Source organism: Microtus pennsylvanicus, chromosome 1, assembly GCF_037038515.1.
Source record: "Microtus pennsylvanicus isolate mMicPen1 chromosome 1, mMicPen1.hap1, whole genome shotgun sequence".
NCBI classification, from domain to species: domain Eukaryota; kingdom Metazoa; phylum Chordata; class Mammalia; order Rodentia; family Cricetidae; genus Microtus; species Microtus pennsylvanicus.
The window spans coordinates 122752715-122766392 of NC_134579.1; positions in this window are offsets into that span (position 1 = coordinate 122752715).

Genomic DNA, 13678 nt, shown 5'->3' on the forward strand with positions numbered 1-13678 from the left:
AGTTACAGACGGTTGTGAGCCGCCATGTGGGTGCTGGGAACTGAACCTGGGTCCCCTGGAAAAGCAGTCAGTGCTCCTAATTGCTGAGCCCCTGGTGGTTTCTTTTTTAATTTTGTTCTGTGTGTGTGACATGATGTGTGTGCAGAGGTCAGAGGACAACATGTTGGGAGTCAGCCGTCTCCTCCCATCATGTGGGTCCCTACGCTAGAACTCTGGCAGCAAGCGGCTCTACCAGCCGAGCCTTCCCGCTGGCCCCACTTGGTGCCTTTCTATGGTGGAGGATGTTCTCTCCTGCTTTGATGTAGTCACAAGCCAGTCTAGCACGTAGTAGGCCTTTGGGATGACTGTGGAATGAACACGCTGGTATACACCTCTAGTCCCAATGTTCACAAAGCTGAAGCAGGAGGTGTAGGTTCTAGGCCAGCCTGCGCTGCATAGTGAGACCTTAGAGAGGGAGGGGATAGGGTGGGGTTCTAGTTTCACCCCCATTTGTATTGAATATAATCCCAGGCGGCTGTCAACAACAGCAGAAAAGGGTACAGTTGTACGGCAGACAGCAACAGACACAGTTGTCTGTAAAGCTCCTATGAAAGGCCGTGGGAAGTGGCCTGTGATTCTCCAAGTCTCCCGAAGCACCTCCTATCTTCAGAAAAAAAAAAAAAAGACTAGCTAGAAAGAGCCGGCTAGGACTTTTGTTGTTATTTTGTTTGGGGGTACAGAGTCTTGCTATATAACCCAGGCTAGCCTCGAACCTGTGGCAAGACCTCCCTAGCACAGAGACTACAGGCGTGCCCCGCTCCGGTTGATGTGTGTGGTGCTGGGGATCGAACCCATGACTTCATGCATCTGCCCACTGACTGCATATGAAGCCCCTGAATATGACTTAGGAGGCCTGAGGCCACACCTCAAAACAAGCACCTCACTCCTTTCTACCTCCGTTTCCCAACTTGAAAAAGTTGGTGTCAGAGAGACTGCTTCTTTCTATCCCTTCCAACTTGGGTCTGACAGAAAGACCAGAAAGACAGAAACGATATGAAAATGAATGGCCATGCCCTGCCTTTGGGTCCCTTGTCCTTCAAGCTCAGATGACGGGGTTGTCCCATTTTAACACTGGTGAGGTGGGGGTGGGGGCGGATAGGCAATGGGCAGGATGAGCTACTTGAAATGGGCACAATGACAGGAACCTGTTCGGTTGTCCTTGTGGTCATCGGAAGTTTCCCGCAAGATGGCCAGCTTTCTCCTCCCTTTGCCCTACAGCACTCGGGTCTTCATTAGAGCTAGCTGCTCACTGTGGAGAATTTAGAGAGTTCAGATCAACAAAAGGCAGAAAAACCCCATTACCCAGAATGTCAGGCACTGTGGTGAGCTGGGCCTGCGTGTTCTCTCAGCCTTTTTCCTTTTTCTTTTGAAACCCAGGGCTGTGTCCGGCAAATAGCCATGGAGTCACGGGCTGGCTCAGAACATCCTCCAGGTTCATGAATACATGCTAGACCAATGGTTCTCAACCTGTGGGCCATGACCCCTTGGAGGTCCCATATCAAATATCTATATTACGATTCATAACAGTAGCAAAATTACGGTGGTGGCGCACGCCTTTAATCCCAGCACTCGGGAGGCAGAGGCAGGCGGATCTCTGTGAGTTCGAGACCAGCCTGGTCTACAAGAGCTAGTTCCAAGACAGGCTCCAAAACCACAGAGAAACTCGGTCTCGAAAAACCAAAAAAAAAAAAAAATTACAGTTATGAAGTAACAATGTAAATAATATTATGGCTGGGGGTCACCACAGCATGAGGAACTGTGTTAAAGGGTTGCAGCGTTGGAAGTTTGAGAACCACTGCTCTAGACAGAGCCACATTTAGTCTCTAGTTTCTTGGCCAGATAAACAGTGTAGTTTTTGTGTGGGTTTTTGTTGTTTGGATTTTAAACAAACCTATCAGCGCTTGCCTAGTTCCTGCTGGTTTGCCAGCACTGGAATACACAGAATAAACACCCTCACAGCAACTTCTCGGCAAGGGTCCTAGAAGGTGTTGTTTGTCCCATCAGGATGCTGACAAAGGTCGAGGGACTTACCCAAGGTCACACAGCTGGGGGGTGGCCAGGGAGGGGGTGGACATGACCTCAGTCCACACAGGTGTCAGGTTCTCTTTCTGTTCCTCCAGGGTGTCCTGGCTGTGGTAAAATCTAGAGCACTATGCTGGGGTGGCGTTAAAATAGCGGTCCCATCTCTGGGTTTTGTAAAGAGGCCTGTTTAGAATGGTCCTGGAAGCTGGGGTGGGGTGGGCTCACTCCTTGCTTCTCTGAAGACAAGCTGTGACCGCAGCTGGGGATAGGGAAAGGGAGAAAAAAAGAAGAAAGAATGTAGGAGGTAGGGAAGTGGTTGTGAGAAGAAGAGGGACAGGAGAGGAAAGAGGAGGGGACTCGAGGGGAGAGAGTAGGGCTCCTGTTGCTCAGGTACCCCCAGCCACCAGTCCATATGGGAAGCATGGAGTTCCGTCTGTGGGGACAGCAGAGCTCACATTGGGACCACCCTCCTGTGATAGATACACACATGTGCAAATAGTACAGACATGTATGGGCCACACAGAGTCACACTTTCCCTTGCAAACACAAGGACACCAACAGAAGCTTCGTGCAGACAAGTGTTCAAGAGGTGGACTCATGCCAGCCCCTTCAGAAGATACATGCTCCTGGAGGCACATGTGTGGTGGGACATGGAGATGCACGCTCCTGGAGACACACACTCCTGGAGACACACGCTCCTGGAGACACACGCTCCTGGAGACATATGTGTGGTAGGACATGGAGATGCACGCTCCTGAAGTCACATGTGTGGTGGGACATGGAGACACACGCTCCTGGAGGCACATGTGTGGTGGGACATGGAGACACACGCTCCTGGAGACACACGCTCCTGGAGACATATGTGTGTGTGGTAGGACATGGAGACACACGCTCCTGAAGACGTGTGTGGTAGGACATGGAGACACACGCTCCTGAAGTCACATGTGTGGCAGGACCTAGAGACACACGCTCCTGAAGTCACATGTGTGGCAGGACCTAGAGACACACGCTCCTGAAGTCACATGTGTGGCAGGACCTAGAGACACACGCCCCTGGAGACGTGTGTGTGGTAGGACATGGAGACACACGCTCCTGAAGTCACATGTGTGGCAGGACCTAGAGACACACGCCCCTGGAGACGTGTGTGTGGTGGGACATGGAGACACACACTCCTGAAGACACATGTATTGTAGGACATGGAGACACACACTCCTGAAGACACATGTATTGTAGGACATGGAGACACACGCTCCTGAAGTCACATGTATTGTAGGACATGGAGACACACGCTCCTGAAGTCACATGTGTGGCAGGACCTAGAGACACACGCTCCTGGAGACGTGTGTGTGGGAGGACATGGAGACATGTGCATGCATATACACATTCATGGCATGTGGCCATTCACACACATACACGAAGTGTCTAAGCCATGTGGACACACACACTTCGTCCTTGTACATGAGTGCACAGACCCAAGGGGAGGGGACAGCCCTTCCTCAGGGGACAGCTGAATAATGCAGTGACCCATCAAAATCTCAAAGGGGCTTCAGAAGCCTGCCCAATGAGGGGGCTCTGGATCCCCAAAGTTTCTGCTTGGGGAACCAGAGGCCAGTCACTGTGCCTCCGTTTGCTCTACTGTGAGATGGACTCAGGGTGATTTCATCCAAGAAGTGTGATGGAGATTGAAGAAACAGATTCAGGGGATTAGTTCTTGTGTTTTTACCCCATTCCCAACACTCACACAACAAGTACACTCACCCACACGTGTGCCCACATCCACATCCACAAGTACACACACACACACACACAACAACAACAACAACAACAACACGAACAACTTAAAAAGAAAGGTTCTCGGAAAAGGCTTATTTGGCCCAAACCACTTCCACTCTTATGAGTTCATTTTAGCTTCCCAGATGCCTTCAGGGTCCAGGACCACAGGAAGGAGAAACTCCACCCTCATCTGCCCCAAAATAATGTCCTGTAGGTGCTGGTGGAGATCCAGGGACACCTGGTGGAGCAAAGTCTGTGAATGGCTGGGTTGAGGGGGGTGTTGGGGAAGGCCATTTGTCTCCTAGAACCCATGACTGATTTCTTGAAGTAGAACCAGAAGACACCTGCTAAAAACGTACGTGTCTTGGTCCCCAGCACCCATAGCCAAAGGCCTCACATTCATCAAGCTCCCTCCAGGTCCCTAGGAATCCCCAGACTTACTGGACTACAGTGTAATATTGTTCCAACTAGCCCCACAGCGCGTGTCATCCCCAGATACTAGTCTCCTTCCAGATGGGCGTCACCACTCCCATTCTGCAGGAAGAGGCCCAGATCCAGCAGGTGCATGAAGACCCTGAAGCCACACAACTGAGAGAGACCAGAGTCAGCTCAGTCGAGGGCTTGAGCCTTGAGAGTCTGTGTTGTCCCTGAGCCCAGAATTGGGCCCAGAAAAAGCTACTGAGAGACAACATTGCAGGGTGTATAGATGGAGGATGGATGGATGGATGGATGGATGGATGGATGGATGGATGGATGGATGGATGAAGACAGATGGGCAGAGGGATGAGTGGATGGGTGAAAAAATGTAGACGGAAGGACAGACAGATGGATGGATGGTCTATGGATGAGTGAACAGTGGAAGGAGAGATGAATGGATGAATGAATGATTGATGGATGCTGATAAATAGATGGACAGACAAAATTCAGCAGCAATAAAAGGGTCTCTCAGCTGGGCACGGTGGCACAAACAAATAATCCCAGCTACTTGCATGCAGTTGCGGCTAATTGGGAAGCCGAGACTGGAAGATTGCAGGTTCAAGGCCAGCCTGTTCAAGATTCTGTTTCAAATACTAAAACAAACAAACAACACTCCTGGCAAGTAGCTCAGTACAGAGCACTTGCTTAGCCCACACAGGGCTCTGGGTTCCAGGCCCAGAGGGTGGGTGGGGTGGGGTAGATTCTCGAAAGAGCCTTTGCCAGTAGAAAGGCGACTGGAGTTTGTTTAAAGTCAGCCCCCTCCGTGGTTCAGCACAGGTAACCAAAGGGACAAAGAGCGTGGGGAATCACCAAGGCCAAAGGACACAAGGACAATCCCTTCTCAACCCATCCCGTTCATTTCTCCCTCTTACCACTTACCCTTTGCCCTTTTCATCCCATTGAGGTCTGTCAATGTTCCGCTGCCTCTTCAGCACCTGAATTCAAAAATCAAGTTAAAGGGGCTGGAGAGATGGCTCAGGTTAAGAGTACTGGCTGCTCTTCCAGAGGAGCTGGGTTCGGTTCCCAGGACCCACATGGAGTTTCACAACCATCAGTAACTCCGGCAGCAGGGGATCTGATGCACTCTTCTGACCTCTGTTGGCAACTGCGCTCACAGGGCACACACACACACACAGAGAGAGAGAGAGAGAGAGAGAGAGAGAGAGAGAGAGAGAGAGAGAGAGAGGCAGAGAAAAATAAAAACAGAAATTAATCTTTAATAAGAATTTCAAAAGTGGTGTAAGAATTTAATTCCAGCACTCAGTAGGCAGAAGCAGGCAAACCAATCTGGTCTACAGAGTGAGTTCCAGGACAGCCAGGGCTACACAGGGAAACTCTGTTTCAAAACAAACAAAGAGACAGACAAAACAAACAAAAAACCAACCACCACAAATAATTTTAAAAATACCTATAGGTAAGGAGGTGGACTAAGCTCTGGCTATGGTGGCTAAGCTTTGGAAAAAGAAGACATCACTTGTCCCCCGGTGTCCTTAAAAACATGTGGACCCTGGAGAGATAAACTCTGACCAAAGCTGGACACTGTTAGGCAATGTGAGCTCCAACTCCAGCATGCATGCAGTTCTGCCGCCCCTGTCCCCCATTCTGCCACAGGGAGCATTAGTGCTGACCCCGCCCCATCCTCAGGACTAATATTTAAAACGCAGAATGGCTGTGGAGGGCTCTGCTCTTCAGCCTTGTGGTGCAGTAAAAACATATAAACAGAATAAATTCCCTCTCCAGCTCTGATGATGAGAGTGCTGGGCTCCTGACTGGAATTTTAAGTCCCGCCTCAGTCAGTGTGCCTCGCACAGCTGATTTATGTGAACCCAGGTGCTCCTCTGCATAATTCTCCTGCTCAGCCGAGTGGCCAGGTTCCCCTTCCTATGCCATTAGCGTTATTAACACCTGGGCAGCCGATCACTGCAAATGGGCCGTTACTGTGATGAACAGAAACGTCTCCAACCCTACATCCAGCCTGGCTCCAGCCGTGTTCCTGACAGTTCTTCCTGCTTAATCTCAATCTGGGCGCCTGGTCTGTCTCCATCTGCCCACACCCCAGCCCTGGGCAATGGGATCCTGCGGACTTTGAAGGGGCACCCCTTGTCCCATTACACGCCCATGATTTCCCGATGACATAGAAAGTGCTCTCATCTCTTCTCTTAAATACCTCTCAATCTTTCTATTATTTATGGGGTTATGCTATTATTTTTAAGAAAGAGAGTGTGAAGGGTGTTCAAGAGCTATAGCACATATGTGTTCAAGAGCTATAGCATGTATATGATAGTAAGACTGATAACCCTCTCCTTCCACATGTGAGGATCAAATACAGAAAATGCCTTGAGATTTATTTATTTATTTATTATGTATACAACATTCTACCTCTATGTATGCCTGCAGGCCAGAAGAGGGCACCAGATCTTATTATAGATGGTTGTGAGCCACCATATGGTTGCTGGGAATTGAACTCAGGACCTCTGGAAGAACAGCCAGTGCTCTTAATCTCTGAGCCATCTCTCCAGCCCCCAGAAAACGCCTTTACCCCCTGAGCCATCTCACACACACTCCAATTCCTTAATGTTTTAGAGAATCTTCCAGTAGGGGAATATTTGATAGCCCCCAGTGGCTAGGGATGAAATCGAGGCCAAGGAAAGACGAGAGTGGCCTAAATTCTCATGAAGACTTTGCAATGGTTTTGGATCAGAAGCCAGATCAGCCAGTCACTTGCTGTTCAAAGTGTGGCCCAGGGAGGATCCAAAGCAATGGCTTCAGGAGTTTGGGGGCACTGCAGACTCTGGGCTCCAGAGCCACCATAGGCACGCCCATTGAACAACATGTGCACACCCAAATACCAAATCCAAACCCAAACCATGTCTCTTCCATTGGAGTAAAATTTTTCTGAGGTGAATTTTCCTGGTTCAGAAACAGCTGGGAGTTCAGGCGGGAATCAAGCTCAGCGGGTAGAGAGCTCATAGAGCTCTGGCTTCCATTCCCAGCATTGTATAACCAGGCTTGGTGCGACACCCTGTCATCCCAACACTGAGCAGAAACAGGAGGATCAGGAGTTCAGGGTCATTCTCAGCTATGCTGCAAGATTGAGGCTAGCCTGTCTCAAGAAAGGAAGCCGGGTGGTGGTGGTGCACACCCTAATCCCAGCACTGGGGAGGCAGAGGCAGGCAGATCTCTGCGAGTTCAAGGCCAGCCTGGTCTACAGAGTGAGGTCCAGGACATCCGGGGCTATGTAGAGAGACCCTGTCTCAGATAGATAGATAGATAGATAGATAGATAGATAGATAGATAGATAGATAGATAGATAGATAGATAGATAGATAGATAGATAGATAGATAGATAGATAGATAGATGTCTCAGATAGATAGATGATAGATAGACAGATTAGGTACATAAATAGGTATACAGACAGATATATGTCATTGTCAGGGTTAAACAAGGCCATGTGTATCACAGTCTAATCACACTAAGGGACCCACGACCTGGACGCAATAATGACCTCCACCAGCAGCATCATGTGATTACTGCCATCTGTTCAACATCCTCATTTTGAGAAAATGCTTTGACTATTTTCAATCAAGGACTAGCCAGGTGGGGCAGCACACACCTATCATTCCAGCACTTCTGAGGCTGATGGAGGACAGGGGATATGGCTCAGTGGTAGAGTTCCTAGCATCCTCAAGGCTCTGGGTCTGATCTTAGGTTGGCAACAATCAATAAATATGTAAGTGTCAATTTGGTAGCTTCAGAGACCTTAAGTTTACCCAAATCCAGCTAATGGGGCCCTAGCAATCAGGAGCTTTCAAGAACTATCTCCTTCCTCCTCCGCTCCTCCATGGGGGTATTATGGAGTGGACATGGCCTATCCCATACACTTACTTGTTGTGGACGATTATTTTAAGTAGGCAAAGACCTGTTACATTTGTTTCTCTGCAGAACATTGCTTTAGCTGTGCAACAGTGTGTTACATTTGTTTGTGCTGCCTTTGTTTAAGATGTGTGTTTAATTGTGTAAAGATGTGTTACATTTGTTTCACCTTGCCTGACTAAGGCACCTGATTGGTCTAATAAAAAGCTGAATGGCCAATAGCTAAGTAGGGAAGGAATAGATGGGATTGTCAGGCAGAGAGAATAAACAGGAGGAGAAATCTAGGCTGGGGAGAAAAGAACAGGAAAAGAAAAAGAGAAAGCGGGAGAAGAAGAGGGCAAGAAGCCAGGCAGCCACCAGGCAGCCAGACACTGGAGGAAGCAGGAAAGTAAGACATGCAAAAGGAAAGAAAAGTAAAAAGCACCAAGGCAAAAGGTAGATGAAGAGAAACAGGTTAATTTAAGTTAAAAGAGCTAGAAATGAGGCTAAGCTAGGTTGAGCGTTCATAACTAATAGTAAGTCTCTATGTCATGATTTGAGAGCTGGTTGGTGGCCCAAGAGAAAGAAGCCTGGTACACTTATCCTTTTACTATTTGCCTATATATGTCATTTTGTGACTTTATTTATTTGTGTGATAAACAAGTGCCTGGGTTTCCTTTAAAAAGACAGACAACAGCCAGGTGGTCGTGGCACACGCCTTTAATCCCAGCACTCGCAGAGGCAGGCGGATCTCTGGGAGTTCGAGGCCAGCCTGGTCTACAAGAGCTGAAGAGCTGGTTCCAGGACAGGCACCAAAGCTACAGAGAAACCCTGTCTCGAAAAAAAACCAAAAAAAAAAAAAAGAGAGAGAGAGAGAGAGAGAGAGACGACAGACAGACGCCCTGTGTTGAGAGCCATGGCTGATGCTGGGGCCACTGCCAGTTTCTGCTCCTAGTTCCAGATCTCACTGAGGATGGTATCTGCTTTACAAGATGTTTCTGATCCTTGATATTAAAGATCTGTATCATCCTGTGAAGCCTCTAGGCTGGTCTTAGGGCAACTGTGTTTCCACAGGTGAGACAAGACTCCTCCGGGATGTCTCACTGCTCAGTTTTCTGAGCCTCTGACTGTTTGGAGCAAAGCCCTGGTGTTGAAACTGTCCCGAAGGCCTGCTTATGGAACACCCGGAGGGCTCAGTTTGGGAACTGGCTAGAAGCTACAAAGTAACCTTTCCCATACTCCCTGTATCAAATTCACATGATTGCCTATTTCTGGCAAATGATGCTTTCTTTCCGAAGCCTGTGAAAATTTGATCTATGGATGAGACAGTCGAAGACGCTTTGTAGGAGACTAAAACGCAACTCAGTGATTGAGAGCACTGGCTGCTCTTGCAGAGGACCAGCACCCACGTGGCAGCTCACAACTGCCTGGAACTCCAGTTCCAAGGATCCAACGCCCTCTTCTGGACTCTGCAGATGCTGCATGTACATCATACACAGACACATAGGCAGGCAAACACTCAAACCCACAGCCTTTCAAAAGAATCTTTAGATGTTGAATGATGGACAAGCCCTTGGGAGACAATGAAGGCTGGAGGAGACATTGCGGGAATACATCTACCCAGAGGGCTGTCCCTTAGGTCACACACTGCACAGAACTGAAGACGTATCTGGTCTGTGACATTTCAATTTGGGACTGACTTTGGCACAGTTGTACTGTGTTGTATATATCTGGGTCACTCACCCTCTCTGTTTACAGCTGGGAATCCTGGAGCCCTCCACCAGCCCCTCTAGCCTTCTCTTCATTCACTCGTTCTCACCTGGGTCTGTGCACAGGTCAGTCCCCTGGAGGGGGATGCAGTCTGGACAGCTAGGTCATTCTGCATGGTTCAGAGAGACCCTGTAACCACTGCGATCTCAGGGTTTGAAAGGCTGATGCGGGAACGGTGAATTCGAGGCTTCATTACATGGAGAGACCCCACCTAAAAGGAGAGGGGAGGGCAGAGGAGATGTTACATGTTGGAGGGTGCTCTCTGTCCTGCCCCAGGGATGCTCGCTTTGGGTACCACAAAACTCAACAAACAAGATCAAATAACTTTAAAATAAATTTTTGAAACGAAAGTGAACAAGCCAGCAACATTTTCCACAGGGGAGAATCTGCATGGCCTGAATCAGGGTAAGGGGAGCAGGGTCATTAGGCCAGGCCCCAGTTACAACGTTATATTTTTAGATTCATTTTTGCATTCTTTTACATTTTTATTCTGTTTTGATTTGTTTGTTTGCTTGCTTGTTGTTTTCTTTCTTTTCCAGATAGGGTTTCTCTGTATAGTCCTGGCTATCTGGGAACTCCTTCTGTAGACCAGGCTGGCCTCGAACTCAGAGATCAGCCTGCCTATGCCTCCTGAGTGCTGGGATTAAAGGTGTGTGCCACCACCACCTGGCAGCTGTCAAGATCTTATCTCCCATTTTTCAGAAAAAGAAACTGAGACTCTGAGGGGTTCATCCAGCCACTAGTTGGGGTGAAATCATAGAGGTAGGATTTGAACCTAGGTCTTTCATCACTCAGCATGGCGTGTCTTCTACCTTACTCCCCATCTTGGAAGAATCCCCCAAACTATGCGACTCCAGCACAGCCTCAGTTTCCCTCCTGTGTAACATGAGGCTAAGTATCAAGCTCACCTCCAGGGACTGGAGACTGTACCAGGCCCAGCAAGGTCCCCATCCCTGTTACCCTCCGAGGAACAAGAGAGACCCCACTCTGTTTGTAAAAGGAGCCGCTTGGCCATTTGTTCTTCAAATACTGATTTTATTCTTTAGATCTTTTTGGCGGGGAAGGGTTGGGGACGGCAATCAGTTTTCGGACTTAAGATAAAAAATCGCAGGAAAGGGGCTGCTTGACTCTTTATAATTAATGGGGCGGCCTGTAATAGGATTCTCCTGCCCATGGCGCTCCCAGGAAACACCTTTTTACATAAGATATTGCCCACGCTGGAGTGGCAGTGGGTGATTTATGGGGTTCCCTGCTGCACAAAGCCTCTCCCGGGGTTGCCAACCGCTGGATTTATCAGGGAATTTGGAAGCGGGGCGCGCAGCCCGCCCATGACATTTTTGGTGGAATTTAAACAGCACAAACACTAGAGAAGGGAGAGGCAGGTAAAATGGGGGCGGGGGTGGTCCATTTAGATCACAGGGACAGAGGAGGTGAGTCCCGGCTGTGATTTATAGCCGGAGGGCCGAGGAAGATACGGGCAAGGAAACCTAGCTAGGAGTCTGCTCGTGGGTCTGGGTCCTCACTGAGTTGAGTTGGCCTGACTAGGGACCAAGCGGCTGCTTGCCATTTCAGATCCTTCTGTGAGCAGGTCAAGCGTCTGCTGTGGGCCCACGTATCCCTAGACGCAAGGGCTCCCATGGGCAGGGGGCAACTCCACACTGTGTGCCGCCAACCACTCTAGCAGCCAAGGGTCCACTTTACCCTCCCATCAGGGGTTCTAAACCTAAGGAGGGGGTTCTACAATTTTGTTCACTCAATGGTCAAGTTAGCTCAGGATGGAGAGGGAGCCGCAAATTGAGCATGGGACTGAGGGAGGCAGGCCAGGGACTGCAATCCTGTCTTGGGACCTTTGCGTTTGAGGCTACTGGGGCTCTTCCCCTCCCTCCCCTTTGTTGCTTTTGGGCCTCAGCGCTTTTCTAAGCTGTGGGTGTGGCTCAGTGGTATGGCGTTTGCCTAATCATAATAGCTTCCCCTATTATCTGGTAAAGACTCACTTATGTGCTGATGAGCTACCCTATCTGAAAGTCAGGACTCCTTTAAATAGCCCATCCTTATAAAACGGCCTCTGTGGTTTCTCCAACACAATCTTTCCTTGTCTTAATCACCTCTCTTTAGAACCCCCATCAGTTACACATTGTATGTGTGTGCACGTGTGTGTGAGGACACGTGTGTGTGTGTGTGCATGTGGAAGCCAGAGGTTAGCAACGGGTGCCATTTCTCCACGATGCCACCCCAGCTGAAAGGACCAAGCAGCTGCCACCTGACTCAGCCTTCTTCCTCCCTCCCCGCACCCACTCCAAGTGACAATAGCCCCTTTGCCAGCCAAAGCTTGAGGAATGAGACACAGGGTCTGGGCAAAACCCAGTAGCTGAGAAGAAGGGGCAGTGGCAGTCACAACAAGGCTGGGGAGGGGGTGCATGTGAGCAGGAACAAACACCCACAGATACAGCTTGCAGTGACCCTGTGCAGCCCCAGACAAATGCCCTCTGACTCCAGCCCCCTCCCAGGCTCTGCTCTCATAACAGAGACCCCAGAGGCCACAGAATCAGTGTCCACCCACAGAACCTGGCCCTGCCACAAGTCTGCCATGTCCCCGTTTCCTTTGTCCCTGACTCTCTCCACCCTCCCTCCCAGCTTTCAGATGCCTTGGGTGTCAACCAGAGGGTCTGAATCGAGCTCAGAAACACGCGTTATCCAGGTGGGTCAACAGTCCTCTGGGGCTATTATCTGCGGCTCCAGAGACCAGGCAAGGAGCAAACAGCAGCTGACAGGTCTCCCAGGAGGGGCAGTCATGGGGCTGAGGCCAAGCCAGGGCTACCTGGGATCCCCAGCACCTGAACTGAAGACTGTCTCTGCCACTCGGGCATAGGGACAGGAGAAGGGAAGAACATTGCCAGCCTGGACAGTCCTAGGAGGCTTCCAGGAGGAGGCAGACTTCATGCCAGGCTTGAAGGATGTATGTGAGTCAGAAGCATGGAAAGCAAGACAGGCAAGAAGCACAGGCTGAGGAAGGGGAGCTTCTAGACAGAAGCTGTGAGTCCAGGCCAAGCGGTTCAACTGTCCTGACTCAGTTTCCTCACCTGCCTGCAGATAGCAATTATCTGGATGGCATTGGTCATTATGGGACCACACGCCAGGTCCATAGTTGCCCTCCTCCATCAGCCCACGTCACAGCCCAGAGCACTGGGATGACAGACAGCGAGAACCAGAGTGGTGAGAGTGGCGTGGAATGTCTGCTCAGGACGCCTTGAATAATTAACAAGAATAAAGACAGACTCAGGTCTGCATGCATCCGGCTCCAGGACTCACAGCGCCAAAGTCTCTTTCCTGGCAGATTCACAGATTGTGGCTCCAAGGAACCAGGAACTGGTTCCCAGGTGCCTGGTGGGGGATTCTTGGCACATGAGGGCCAGGTCTGTGGTTCTGGAGGGAACACACAGGGCAGGCAGAAGATCTGAGAGTGGAGGACACTGCTGCCTGAATCCTGCCTTTGAGGAAGCAGGTGAGTCACAGTCTGTGGGCTGCAGGCCGGAGAAGGAAGGACACTTGCCTGATGTCACACAGCCCACACACCACTGGGAAATGAGTTTTACCCTGCGCTGTGACCCCCCCCCCCCCCGATAAGCTTTGTCACCTGGCAGACTGTGAGGGGAATCAGAAGACCCCATACAAAGACAGGTGTGTCCCAGACCGCTCTGGGGTCTCAGAACCCCCACGTTGGGAGAAAGCCGAGGGGAATCCCAG